This window comes from Phalangium opilio, unplaced genomic scaffold (assembly GCF_054372755.1).
Source record: "Phalangium opilio isolate 3A_F unplaced genomic scaffold, DU_Popi_V2 ptg000070l_1, whole genome shotgun sequence".
In the NCBI taxonomy this organism is placed as follows: Eukaryota; Metazoa; Arthropoda; class Arachnida; order Opiliones; family Phalangiidae; genus Phalangium; species Phalangium opilio.
This window is the reverse complement of record NW_028324182.1, coordinates 12,501,038-12,514,958: the sequence shown is the minus strand read 5'-3', so window position 1 is coordinate 12,514,958 and position 13,921 is coordinate 12,501,038. Positions and strand designations below refer to the sequence as shown.

The 13,921-nt window shown below is 34.7% G+C and overlaps 3 long non-coding RNA genes across 3 annotated transcripts; 2 read left to right on the top strand and 1 right to left on the bottom strand.

Moving 5' to 3' along the window:
• Positions 1-5,062: 5,062 nt before the first annotated feature.
• Positions 5,063-6,200, top strand: LOC149661714 (uncharacterized). Its single transcript, XR_016368982.1, has 2 exons — positions 5,063-5,378; positions 5,972-6,200. It is a non-coding gene; the product is annotated as an uncharacterized LOC149661714 (long non-coding RNA).
• A 1,453-nt stretch (positions 6,201-7,653) lies between these two features.
• LOC149661713 (uncharacterized) lies at positions 7,654-10,006 on the bottom strand. Its single transcript, XR_016368981.1, has 3 exons — positions 9,793-10,006; positions 9,266-9,462; positions 7,654-8,697 (listed from the first exon to the last, which is right to left on the bottom strand). It is a non-coding gene; the product is annotated as an uncharacterized LOC149661713 (long non-coding RNA).
• A 711-nt stretch (positions 10,007-10,717) lies between these two features.
• LOC149661712 (uncharacterized) lies at positions 10,718-13,115 on the top strand. Its single transcript, XR_016368980.1, has 3 exons — positions 10,718-10,916; positions 11,247-11,443; positions 12,014-13,115. It is a non-coding gene; the product is annotated as an uncharacterized LOC149661712 (long non-coding RNA).
• Positions 13,116-13,921: the final 806 nt, after the last annotated feature.

Below are 13,921 nucleotides of genomic sequence, written 5' to 3'. Positions count from 1 at the left end.
TAAAAAAGAAAAAGGAAGAAACTTCAAAAAAAAAAAAAAAAAAATGCTCGCTGCGTATTATATTATATTCTTCTTCCCTTTAAAAGAAAAAGAAGCTCAGAACAAAGAAGAGTTTAAACTGAAAAATAAAATAAAATAAAATCTCATATCCGCTACTCTTCTTACTTACTTTCCCCCCCCCCCCATTTTATTTTAAAGAAAAATAAAAAAAAAGCGAAGCATTTTTGACTCATTCAAAAGCATTTGTAGTCAAAAAACAAAAAAAAACAAACAAAAAATGTATATAAAGCCTCTAAGACAAAAATTTGCGTATCAATTTTTATTTCATTATTTTCTGTTTTTAATTAGCCTTATTCCTGATCAGCGCCATCTACCCATAGCGGTGACTTTGAGAACTACTGTAAGCGGCAAGCCAATCAGATGTCGCTAAAATCTGGTGACGTCATTTTTGGTAAGACCCGAGAGTGCCAGTCAGTGACGTCACCAGATTTTAGCGACATCTGATTGGCTTGCCGCTTACAGTAGTTCTCAAAGTCGCCGCTATGGGTAGGTGGCGCTGATCAGGAATAAGGCTAATTACATTAGTTTCAATTTATTAGACTTTAAATTTTGCCGCAACAAATGGTACCCTGACTTTTAGGAACGAGACAACCGTTAGAATCGCAACAGCAGCCAGTTGTATTTACAGCAGCGTCAACTTTCTCAGGCTGCTGAGACAAATGACAAATATCTTGGGCTCCCGGACAACTAGAACAGCAAGAATCATTTTCAAGGCACTTTTCTGGCTCGCACGAACAAATCTCAGCCTCTCTGGCTATTTCACTCAAGTTGACAATCTTTCCCAGACTTTGACCAGAGTCGCCAGTAGGTTCCGGTTGAGTTTCAAATGTTTCCTCTACACAGGTAATATCCCCTAGGTTATTTTAAAGAAAATTTAGGATAATACGCTACGGAAATTAAATTAATAGTGTGCTACCACGAAGCTAGGGGGGGGGGAAATTGTGACGTCAATATTGGGTCCCAAATTTGTATTGCCCAAGCTGACGACGTCTCGCGACTGCCAATATGGTCGCCTGAAAATAAGGTAAGAGATAAGAGCATGTGACGTCACTACTAAGTTCGTGGTAGCACTCTATACAAGCGATAAATGTTTGTTACAATGATTGTTCACATCTTGATCATTATTAATATTAACCCTCGGAGAACCTAAAATTGAGTGATTTGGACTAGAAAAATCAAATGATATACGACTTGAGTCATCGCTGAAGCTCTAAAATAACAAAAAAAAAAAAAAATTGGTTTTATTTCGACCGTAGAAGGCGAGAACGTAACCAAACCTACATCGGGAATAGTTGGTGTCATGTTTTTCAAATGCCGTTTTTTGCTATGTAGCTTTAAGCTATAATTAGTGGCAAATTTTTTTCCACACCCATTTTCCGAACATTCAAACGGTTTTTCTCCTGAATAAAGTTTAATTAAACATTAAAAGAAGAACTCGATTTGGGGAAAAATTTGTCTTGTTCCGTTTCCCTATCCCTAACCAGTGTGTTTTCGAATATGGGTTTTTAAATGGTGACTCGCTGTGAAAGCTTTTCCGCAACCATGTACAACACACAGATAGGGCTTGACCCCAGAATGGATTCTGTTGTGTTTTTTTAAATCACTGAATGTAGTGAAAACTCTAAAACATCCTTCGTATAAACAATTAAAAGTTTGCCCATTGTGAATTCTTTGATGAGCCCGTAGCCTAAGAAATATTGCTTAAATTTATTTTAGGCCTTGGTTAAATAAAATACATTGAGCTGCCTTCAAACCGATATATAGTGCTAAAAGCTCTCCCACAGTTAGATTCCAAATTGCAAATATAAGGCTTTTCATGGAAATGAACGGCCCGAGAATGTATTTTTAAACTGTACGATGTCGAAAAAGGTTTTCCACATATGGAACACGAGAATGTGTATTCCCCTAAAAGATACAGTTTCTTAGTGAGTCCCCATTTTTTTACATTTTTTTAACAGTAGGAAAACATGCCAGTGTGGGACTTTTGATGGGATTTTAAGTTTCCAGCTGTAGAATAAGTTTTAGAACAAAAGTGACACTGAAGACGCTCATTTAATGTTATACTTGTCCTCTCCACACAGGGATTATGTAACATATTTACTGTTATGCCAAAGCATATGCGTATCATACCACCCGTAACTTCCGTAAGCATGAATTCACAATACGACCACGGGTGGGGTAATCACCATTGTACAATAACGCCCTATATTCTCTTTGACGCCAGCAAAGACGCCAGAGCGGCCAGAGAGAGATTTGAGGTCCTACGCCACCTCGAGGGGAATCGAAGCAATTCTCTCCTTCCCTGTATATACTCTATTACAACATCGGTTATCAGCACGCGCAAACCTAGGTCTCTATGTAACCTATCTTTGCGCGTGCTGACAAGAGGCTAAAAAACTTTGGGATATTTTAAACGATTTTAAATCCTGAAGACACGACTGGAATTCCTTGCCTAATGATGTCGTCATTCTAACTAATAAATCCCATTTTCGTCGTAAATTATTAGACATTTTTCGTACTAATTTGTAAGCCCCATACTTCATCCTAAATTATTATTAAAAATTACATTATTGTGCAGGGAATTCTGAATTAATTGACATTGTTCTATTGTTATTATTATTTTTTAATATTACATTTCATGATTATTATCCGTTATTTTTTGTTTTGTTGTTGTTATTCTCAAATTACTGTACTCCCTAATTGTCTTTCCGTAACATGCCTAATGTATCGATTTACGATGTTCACACATACGTCATATTGTTGACTTTGTGAACAACACATTCAAATAAATAAATAATAATAAAGTTTTTGTCTCTTGTCAGCACGCGCAAGGCTAGATTACATAGAGACCTAGCTTTGCGCGTGCTGACAACCGATGTTGTAACAAAGTATATACAGAATAAGGGAGATAGGGAGTTGCCTATCCTGTAGAGTGAAAACAAATTTCCTGACGCGCATTCTTTGTCCATGGTTGTGTGGTTCAATGCCGGATTACCCACTGGGCACGTGCCTAGGGGCCCTAGAGCTTAGCAGTGGACCTCCGAGCGCCCATGCTTAATCCCCCCTCCCCCGAGGGTGTTGATTTGTGCTGTTTTATTGTGTTTTATCGTGTTTTATGCTGTTTTATTGTGCTTCATGCTGTTTCATTTTGTTTTATGCTGTTTCATTGTGTTTTATGCTGTTTTTTTGTGTTTTCTGCTGTTTTATTGGGTTTTGTGCTATTTTACTGAGTTTTTGTGCTGTTATATTGCGTTTTATGCCGTTTTATTGTGTTTTATTGTAGTTTCTGTGTGTTTTATTGTAGTTTTTGTGCGTTTTATTGTAGTTTTTGTGCGTTTTATTGTAGTTTTTGTGCGTTTTATTGTAGTTTTTGTGCGTTTTATTGTAGTTTTTGTGCGTTTTATTGTAGTTTTTGTGCGTTTTATTGTAGTTTTTGTGCGTTTTATTGTAGTTTTTGTGCGTTTTATTGTAGTTTTTGTGTGTTTTATTGTAGTTTCTATGTGTTTTATTTTGTAGTTTTTGTGTTTTATTGTTGTAAGGAGAGTTTGTTTTTTGTTATAGAAAAAGATAATATAATTGGTTTTAAATAATTAATAATTAAATAATATATAATATTGGGGTTGAGTCATAATAAAACTTCATATTCATGATGGTTTCAAAATTAACCCACGTGGTGGTTGATGTCTCCCTACAAAGGTTTTTATAAAAGCCCGGCTAACCGCTAAGTTTTCACTATTGGGACTTGCGGAGTAGATATAAATGAATTCGTTGTCTAGGGGATGATTTGGTTTAAGTAATAGCAGAAGTGGTAGTATCATACCACTTCTGGTAATAGATATAGTGAGTGAAATAACTAAGAAGTTTTAGGGTTGCCAAATAACATGATAATAGTTTAATACTAATAATTAGCATACTCAAAATAAAAACTAACGTACGTACGTGACTTAAAATATACACAGGTGGTTATCCGAATCTTAAGGATCCGGACTAAACAAATATAAAATAATAGTAAGAAATGATAATTAAAAAAATAATAAAATAAACCCGCGAACGTGGAGTTACTCAAGTTTTAGCATAGAGAGTCATCTCTATGGTTTTGTCCACGTTGGTCCATGACGACTCCTAGGATTTATTCCAACGCGCACCAAAAGATAATTGTCGCGCACCAAAAGATATTTTCGCGCACAAAATGATAATTATATTTTATCTTTTAACATAGAGGATTGTCGTCTAATTTCCATCGACGCGGGACGGTAAGTACTGGCGGATATACATATAGGTACGGCGCGAGAGCCCAACGGACGAAGTGCGGGGCCTGGTTTTAACTTAGCGACCATAGTCGCGAGACCGATCTTGGTTCGACCTTTCGTCCTCAGCGTCCAAAAAGAGAATCTCTTCTAATTAGTTTCTTCGGCCTGGTCCTTTCGGTTATCGCGCTCTGGGCCTTTCCCTTCCATTGACCTCTTGATGTTTTTCACCGACTCCATGCGTCATGGGTTTATTTTCGTTCGCGTAGGTCAAAGATTTACCTCTTTGAAAATTATGTTAAACCTTTTCAATCTGCAGGTGTTTTCTTAACCTAAATCTATACAAAGGTTTTAGGTTTGGCAACCCTATTTTCTAGTTATTGTAATGACATGGGGCATAGTGACAAAAGGGGGAGACGGGTAGAGTTTAAGGAACTACTGTCGTAGTATCCCAATAGATGACCTGGCGGAACAAATGCAGCAGGTCAACCACGCCCGTTGAGTAAAAGAATTCAATAGGTATTGTTCAGCTTGAGATCCCGAACGACCAGCATCTGGGACCCCGTGGCTAAACAGTACTATTGGAGTTCTTTGAGCTTTAAATTTAACTATAGAATTTTAAAAATGGTGTTTTGAAATCATTTGAGTGCGTGAATTTTGAATTTTGAAAGAATTTTAAGTAATACCAACATGAATATTTATTAAATTTGGAAAATAAGTAATTTGGACGTTACATTGTAGTTTTGTGTGTTTTATTGTAGTTTCTATGTGTTTTATTGTAGTTTTTGTGTTTTATTGTAGTTTTTGTGTGTTTTATTGTAGTTTTTGTGCGTTTTATTGTAATTTTTGTGCGTTTTATTGTAGTTTTTGTGTGTTTTATTATAGTTTTTGTGTTTTATGTGGTTTGAAGGCAGAGAGAAATGGCTGATCGTCGGCGTAAATTGCTTCATAAACAAGTGATTTCCAAGAGCAGAGCGGGAAACGATCTTGACTCCACAAGACCATGATGCCAATCAAAGAATTGAAAGATAGAACTTTCGTCTACTCCGGGGCCTAGATTGATTAAAACCGGTAAGTGTTCAACACTTCGGGCGCGTCAATTATGTACGAGTATAAAAACGTTTTCAAGGAGGTGTTTTTGCAATAATAATTGCCGAAGTTGATGAATTTAGATCCTTAAGAGTAAAAGACTACAGTTTTTAGTAGACAAAATTTCCTAACGCGCGAATGTTCTCTAACCTGAAGAAAAGAAAGGACACGTTTCAAAACTCTCCCGGGCTCTAGGAATGCTTTTAGTGAAAGGCAAACGGTAGTTTGTAGTCCAGATAATTCTCTTTAGTTATCAGACTGTTGAGGCCGCAATTCTTGAAACTAATAATAAAACTAACAAGGGAGATGGTTTCGAGTACGCGTCGAGTCCTATACTTCTCACGATATTAAAGCGGCTGTCCGAACCTTAGGGCAAACGACGGTCATCCTCACAGAACTTAGCTTTGCGGTTGGGTAAAAAAGAAAGGGGGGGGAGGTTCGGAAAGCCCCTTTAACTTCTGATATTTGTTACTGAGTTTCAGTTTAAAATTAAATTGCTAATTAAAGCATTCCAAGTATTAATACTAGTGTTTATGACGATAATGAGTTAAAAATGAACTTTTCTAATTTCAAAGAAAAATACAAGCATCTGCTGCATCATGAGCCGTTTTCTTCCCAGTACCATGCCAGTACCAAGCAGAGGGGACGGGGTCGACGCCATTCAGTGATAAAGGAGGGCTTCTCATATCACACGACGCGAGCAAGTTTCAACGAAGTTTACTTTTTGTTTTTATTTCTATATACTTTTGTTTATACTTCATAAATGTACTATAGAATAAATAAATTGTTCGTCGATTTAATGAATCTCATTTTTTATTCCTTTCCTTGTCAATTAAGTTACAGGTATATATAGGATTTTAAAATGAATTAATTAGATTAAAATGGATTGGGAATATGGGTTAATTAGAGGTTCCCGGTAATCACTTTAGCACTGTTAAAGGCAGCGCGTCGAGGGGCTATTCACTAATGAAAATTTTCTTTTATTGCTGGTTTTTATTTATGCTTTAAAAAAGGATAGGGATTCTTTGGTGATTTAAAATGGATGGGGATTAATGGTTGCGTCTGGATTACGAGTAATCATCGAGGGGCTACTCACTAAAAACTTGTTAGCGATTTTAAACGGGATTGGGATTGTGGGTAACTTAGGGGCTACGGGGGTTGTTATTATTTTACTAGTTATGAACGGATTATTAAGCATTCACACATTTGCCGCTAGGGGAGCTGCAAACGTAGTTACGTATTTACTTACATCTAAAACATGATAAAATTCTGCTAGACATTCGTGTAAGCAATAGATAGTTCATAAATTGCCGATAGGGGCGCTGTGTACGTAGTTACGTATTTACTGACAGCTAAAACATGATACAATTCTGCTAGAAATTCGTGTAAGCAATAGATAGTTCATAAATTGCCGCTAGGGGCGCTGTGTACGTAGTTACGTATTTACTGACATCTAAAACATGATACAATTCTGCTAGAAATTCGTGTAAGCAATAGATAGTTCATAAATTGTCGCTAGGGGCGCTGTGTACGTAGTTACGTATTTACTGACATCTAAAACATGATACAATTCTGCTAGAAATTCGTGTAAGCAATAGATAGTTCATAAATTGCCGCTAGGGGCGCTGTGTACGTAGTTACGTATTTACTGACATCTAAAACATGATAAAATTCTGCTAGACATTCGTGTAAGCAATAGATAGTTCCTAAATTGCCGCTAGGGGCGCTGTATACGTAGTTACGTATTTACTGACATCTAATACATGAATAAATTTGCCGCTAGGGGCGCTGTATACGTAGTTACGTATTTACTGACATCTAATACATGAAGAAATTTGCCGCTAGGGGCGCTGTCTATAATATTATATAGGCCTAACGGTGTGTTCTCTAATTTGAATTAGCGCCCACGTCACACTTCGAAGCGCCCCCAACGACGGAATTTACTATAAAACTCGGACGCCACTTGTCCAGGTTTCTTTTCTCTCTGCGCCGGCGACCAGTCAACATCGGTCCTTGATCAGCTCCTCGTAATCCTGACTTTCGAAGGCAGTATTGGATGGAAAGCCACGTTTTACGCCGATGGTGGGACGTGACTCTAAGCTCTCCGCCATTGAATGTCCATTAGAACGTTGAGATCAACGCGAAAGGTTAAGCCTAGTACGGTATGTGTGAAAGTCTTTCAATAATCCAAAGCCCTCCAGCTATCAGTTTATTATTTTATTTAATCCTAGAGTTTAAATTATTTAGGTAGAGTTAATTGTTAGTTAATTATGTTTATTTATTGAAAATTAACTACAATATGAAGAAATTTCCAGACACGAGGTCAGTTAGACAAGGCTTAATTTAGAACATCTTAAATCAAGTACTTGGGCTCATATTAGGATTACCTAAAATGAGTAACGTATGGTTTAACGGGGCCAGATTAGGTTGCACTAGGCTAGGCTAAACCTTTTATAAAAATCTATCCGGGCCTGGGACTAATCTCTAAGTTTTTACTTTATGCCGTCGTTTTAATTTAAATTAACGAGGGTATTTTAGAATTATAGATTTGAGGTTCTAAAATTTCATTCGTGGCAGTATTTAATTATTTTAGATAATGAGCTACGGTCTATTTAATAAATTAAATGGTTTAAATTAATTAGGGTTAACTGTTAATAAGTTATCATTAATTATGGAGATTAAGTCAATTTAATAATTTTAAAACGCGAAGTTAAGGCTTGAGATTTTTTAATTTATATTTACGGGAGTATTTTACGTAGTTTAAATTATTTTAATCTATGGTATTGTTTCCGTGAGTTAATATTTTGTTGGGACCTTGAGTAGCCGTTTAATTCTGATATGGACATTGCTTAATATTTAGTGCAATTCTTATATTATATTTATGGGAATATTTTACTTGGTTTTTTCTTAAATTATTATTTTACTAGGACCTTAAAGTAGCCCTTTAATTCTGATTTGGCTTAATATTTAGTGTGATTTTTAAATTTTGTTTTTGGGAATATTTTAAAGTTTTTCTTCAATAATTTACGGAAACAAAACCATAGATTAAAATTATTTTTTGTTAGGCCCCTCTAATTCTTATCAATATTATTTATTAATATATTTTCATTTTTAGACGCGATGACGTTCTTGGGTATTCTGTTGCTGGTCATTCGGAGAAGTTTCCTAGCAGATGATTTCAACCTTTGTTAGAGACGCTCATTCCAGATGACATCTTCCTTGGATTTGCGATACAAGATGTTTTCAACCTGTGGTGGCCATGCAATCATTCTCTACAAAGATACGATGAACATCACCGAATCTAGAAAATTCAAATTTTTATTAGAATTATATTTACAACTACTTAATTTCTTTTTGCACGTTCAAACTTCAATTTACGGTACACTTTATATTATTTTTTGTTGAAAATTTTTGTAAACACCTTATTTTTTTAACTTTTTGTTCAATAAATTATGCCTTAAACCACTTTTTTTGTTTTCTTAAAAATTATTTGATTAAGCGGGAAGGTTTGAATTTTTTAGCTCTAAACAGATAGCCTATTTTTTGGGGACCCTCTTTTAAGCTTCTTTTAGCTTATATCAAAAATATAAAACGATCAAATCGTTTAAAAAGGAAAAAATGAGCCTAAATTGTTTTAAAAAGTAAAAAAAAGCCTAAAAAAGGGGCCAAAAATCCAGACCCTAAAAAATTCAAACCATCCCCTATATCGAAACTTTTTTAAGAAAACAAAGAACGTGAGGCAAGGCAAAATTTTTTTATTGAGAAAAAAACAATTGAGGTGTTTACAAAAATTTTCTACAAAAAAATATTTAAAGCGTTCCATAAATTAAAATTTGACCGCGTATAATTAAATGAGGTAGGCTAGTTACCGATTAAATTTAAGAAAAAAATTAAGTTAATTGGCGGAAAAACTTCACGGTCCAATCAGTTTGAAGGCCTCGTGTTTCGCAAATCCAAGAAAGATGTCATCTGGATTGAGGGTCCTTAACATCGGATGAACTTCCAAGTCTACTTGAAAACGTCTCTGAATGACCAGCAACAGCTTATCCAAGAAAATCATTCGCGTCTAAAAATTAAAATAAATTAATTACAAATATTAAGGCAATGCCTAATTTTAAAATATGTGCTACTTTAAGCCTAACAAAATAATAATTTACCGAAATAATCCCATATATTTAAATAATTAGCGATATATTGCAAAGAATTTTTTTTAATAATCTAAGTTAAATTTCTTAAGCCTTGTTCAAATGTCTTAACCTCGTGGTCGTGGTTTATTTAATTTTAATTCAAAATTATTATTTAATAGACTTAATTTACGTAAATAATAATAATTAACTGCCTGTTTCATTAAAACAACTTAATTTATTAAAACAATAAGCTATTTAAAAAGGCTTACATTTGCTGCGCATTAACAAGTTTGTTCATTCCAACATGGCCTTGCTAAATCGATTCCAAAAGAACATTCAATGGCGGAAAAGAGCTCTAGATTCTGGATTTATTCCTTGACGGCGAAAAGAAAAATGGCTGATCGCCGGCGAAAGGTCTGATTTCCAAGAGCTGCGCAGGAAACGATCTTGACTCCACGAAGCCAATTTAAGAAAGAAATTTCGGCCGCGGTTACTCCAAAACAAAGGTCTCTCCCGCAAGATTTACACCCTCAAGGCGTTAATAGCAGACGACACTAATTGGTGTAATTTCAACCAAGGAGTAGTACCGTTTTTCCGTTGGCCTATTCCATGGAGTAATTTTCTTGGAGCGAGAAGGAAACTTTCTTTAAAATTCCATAAAATTTGTCTGTTTTCTGCAATATTGGCAGACTGCAGGAAACAGACAAATTTTAAGGAATTTTAGGGAAACTTTCATTTTCGCTCCAATAAAATTCCTCCATGGAAAAGAACAATGGAGCAATATTTTAGGAGACACCAAATTTTATGGAATTTTAGGGAAACTTTCATTTTCGCTCCAATAAAATTACTCCATGGAAAAGAACAATGGAAGGTACGGAGCAATATTTTAGGAGACACCAAATTTTATGGAATTTTAGGGAAACTTTCATTTTCGCTCCAAGAAAATTACTCCATGGAAAAGGACAATGGAAGGTATGGAGCAATATTGTAGGAGACTCCAAATTTCATGGAATTTTAAAGAAAGTTTCCTTCTCGCTCCAAGAAAATTACTCCATGGAATAGGCCAACGGAAAAACGGTACTACTCCTTGGTTGAAATTACACCAATTAGTGTCGTCTGCTTTTAACGCCTTGAGGGTGTAAATCTTGCGGGAGAGACCTTTGTTTTGGAGTAACCGGCCGAAATTTCTTTCTTAAATTGGCTTCGTGGAGTCAAGATCGTTTCCTGCGCAGCTCTTGGAAATCAGACCTTTCGCCGGCGATCAGCCATTTTTCTTTTCGCCGTCAAGGAATAAATCCAGAATCTAGAGCTCTTTTCCGCCATTGAATGTTCTTTTGGAATCGATTTAGCAAGGCCATGTTGGAATGAACAAACTTGTTAATGCGCAGCAAATGTAAGCCTTTTTAAATAGCTTATTGTTTTAATAAATTAAGTTGTTTTAATGAAACAGGCAGTTAATTATTATTATTTACGTAAATTAAGTCTATTAAATAATAATTTTGAATTAAAATTAAATAAACCACGACCACGAGGTTAAGACATTTGAACAAGGCTTAAGAAATTTAACTTAGATTATTAAAAAAAATTCTTTGCAATATATCGCTAATTATTTAAATATATGGGATTATTTCGGTAAATTATTATTTTGTTAGGCTTAAAGTAGCACTTATTTTAAAATTAGGCCTTGCCTTAATATTTGTAATTAATTTATTTTAATTTTTAGACGCGAATGATTTTCTTGGATAAGCTGTTGCTGGTCATTCAGAGACGTTTTCAAGTAGACTTGGAAGTTCATCCGATGTTAAGGACCCTCAATCCAGATGACATCTTTCTTGGATTTGCGAAACACGAGGCCTTCAAACTGATTGGACCGTGAAGTTTTTCCGCCAATTAACTTAATTTTTTTCTTAAATTTAATCGGTAACTAGCCTACCTCATTTAATTTTACGCGGTCAAATTTTAATTTATGGAACGCTTTAAATATTTTTTTGTAGAAAATTTTTGTAAACACCTCAATTCTTTTTTTCTCAATAAAAAAATTTTGCCATGCCTCACGTTCTTTGTTTTCTTAAAAAAGTTTCGATATAGGGGATGGTTTGAATTTTTTAGGGTCTGGACTTGGGGTAGTATTTTTGGCCCCTTTTTTAGGCTTTTTTTTTACTTTTTAAAACAAACAATTTGATCGTTTTAAACAATTTAATCGTTTTATTTTTGAAATAAGCTAAAAGAAGCTTAAAAGAGGGTCCCCAAAAAATAGGCTATCTGTTTAGAGCTAAAAAATTCAGACCTTCCCTCTTAATCAAATAATTTTTAAGAAAACAAAAAAAGTGGTTTAAGGCATAATTTATTGAACAAAAAGTTAAAAAAAAGGTGTTTACAAAAATTTTCAACAAAAAATAATATAAAGTGTACCGTAAATTGAAGTTTGAACGTGCAAAAAGAAATTAAGTAGTTGTAAATATAATTCTAATAAAAATTTGAATTTTCTAGATTCGGTGATGTTCATCGTATCTTTGTAGAGAATGATTGCATGGCCACCACAGGTTGAAAACATCTTGTATCGCAAATCCAAGGAAGATGTCATCTGGAATGAGCGTCTCTAACAAAGGTTGAAATCATCTGCTAGGAAACTTCTCCGAATGACCAGCAACAGAATATCCAAGAACGTCATCGCGTCTAAAAATGAAAATATATTAATAAATAATATTGATAAGAATTAGAGGGGCCTAACAAGAAATAATTTTAATCTATGGTTTTGTTTCCGTAAATTATTGAAGAAAAACTTTAAAATATTCCCAAAAACAAAATTTAAAAATCACACTAAATATTAAGCCAAATCAGAATTAAAGGGCTACTTTAAGGTCCTAGTAAAATAATAATTTAAGAAAAAACCAAGTAAAATATTCCCATAAATATAATATAAGAATTCCACTAAATATTAAGCAATGTCCATATCAGAATTAAACGGCTACTCAAGGTCCCAACAAAATATTAACTCACGGAAACAATACCATAGATTAAAATAATTTAAACTACGTAAAATACTCCCGTAAATATAAATTTAAAATAATTTAAACTACGTAAAATACTCCCGTAAATATAAATTAAAAAATCTCAAGCCTTAACTTCGCGTTTTAAAATTATTAAATTGACTTAATCTCCATAATTAATGATAACTTATTAACAGTTAACCCTAATTAATTTAAACCATTTAATTTATTAAATAGACCGTAGCTCATTATCTAAAATAATTAAATACTGCCACGAATGAAATTTTAGAATCTCAAATCTATAATTTGCGCGTAATAATTCTAAAATACCCTCGTTAATTTAAATTAAAACGACGGCATAAAGTAAAAACTTAGAGATTAGTCCCAGGCCCGGATAGATTTTTATAAAAGGTTTAGCCTAGCCTAGTGCAACCTAATCTGGCCCCGTTAAACCATACGTTACTCATTTTAGGTAATCCTAATATGAGCCCAAGTACTTGATTTAAGATGTTCTAAATTAAGCCTTGTCTAACTGACCTCGTGTCTGGAAATTTCTTCATATTGTAGTTAATTTTCAATAAATAAACATAATTAACTAACAATTAACTCTACCTAAATAATTTAAACTCTAGGATTAAATAAAATAATAAACTGATAGCTGGAGGGCTTTGGATTATTGAAAGACTTTCACACATACCGTACTAGGCTTAACCTTTCGCGTTGATCTCAACGTTCTAATGGACATTCAATGGCGGAGAGCTTAGAGTCACGTCCCACCATCGGCGTAAAACGTGGCTTTCCATCCAATACTGCCTTCGAAAGTCAGGATTACGAGGAGCTGATCAAGGACCGATGTTGACTGGTCGCCGGCGCAGAGAGAAAAGAAACCTGGACAAGTGGCGTCCGAGTTTTATAGTAAATTCCGTCGTTGGGGGCGCTTCGAAGTGTGACGTGGGCGCTAATTCAAATTAGAGAACACACCGTTAGGCCTATATAATATTATAGACAGCGCCCCTAGCGGCAAATTTCTTCATGTATTAGATGTCAGTAAATACGTAACTACGTATACAGCGCCCCTAGCGGCAAATTTATTCATGTATTAGATGTCAGTAAATACGTAACTACGTATACAGCGCCCCTAGCGGCAATTTAGGAACTATCTATTGCTTACACGAATGTCTAGCAGAATTTTATCATGTTTTAGATGTCAGTAAATACGTAACTACGTACACAGCGCCCCTAGCGGCAATTTATGAACTATCTATTGCTTACACGAATTTCTAGCAGAATTGTATCATGTTTTAGATGTCAGTAAATACGTAACTACGTACACAGCGCCCCTAGCGGCAATTTATGAAATATCTATTGCTTACACGAATGTCTAGCAGAATTTTATCATGTTTTAGAT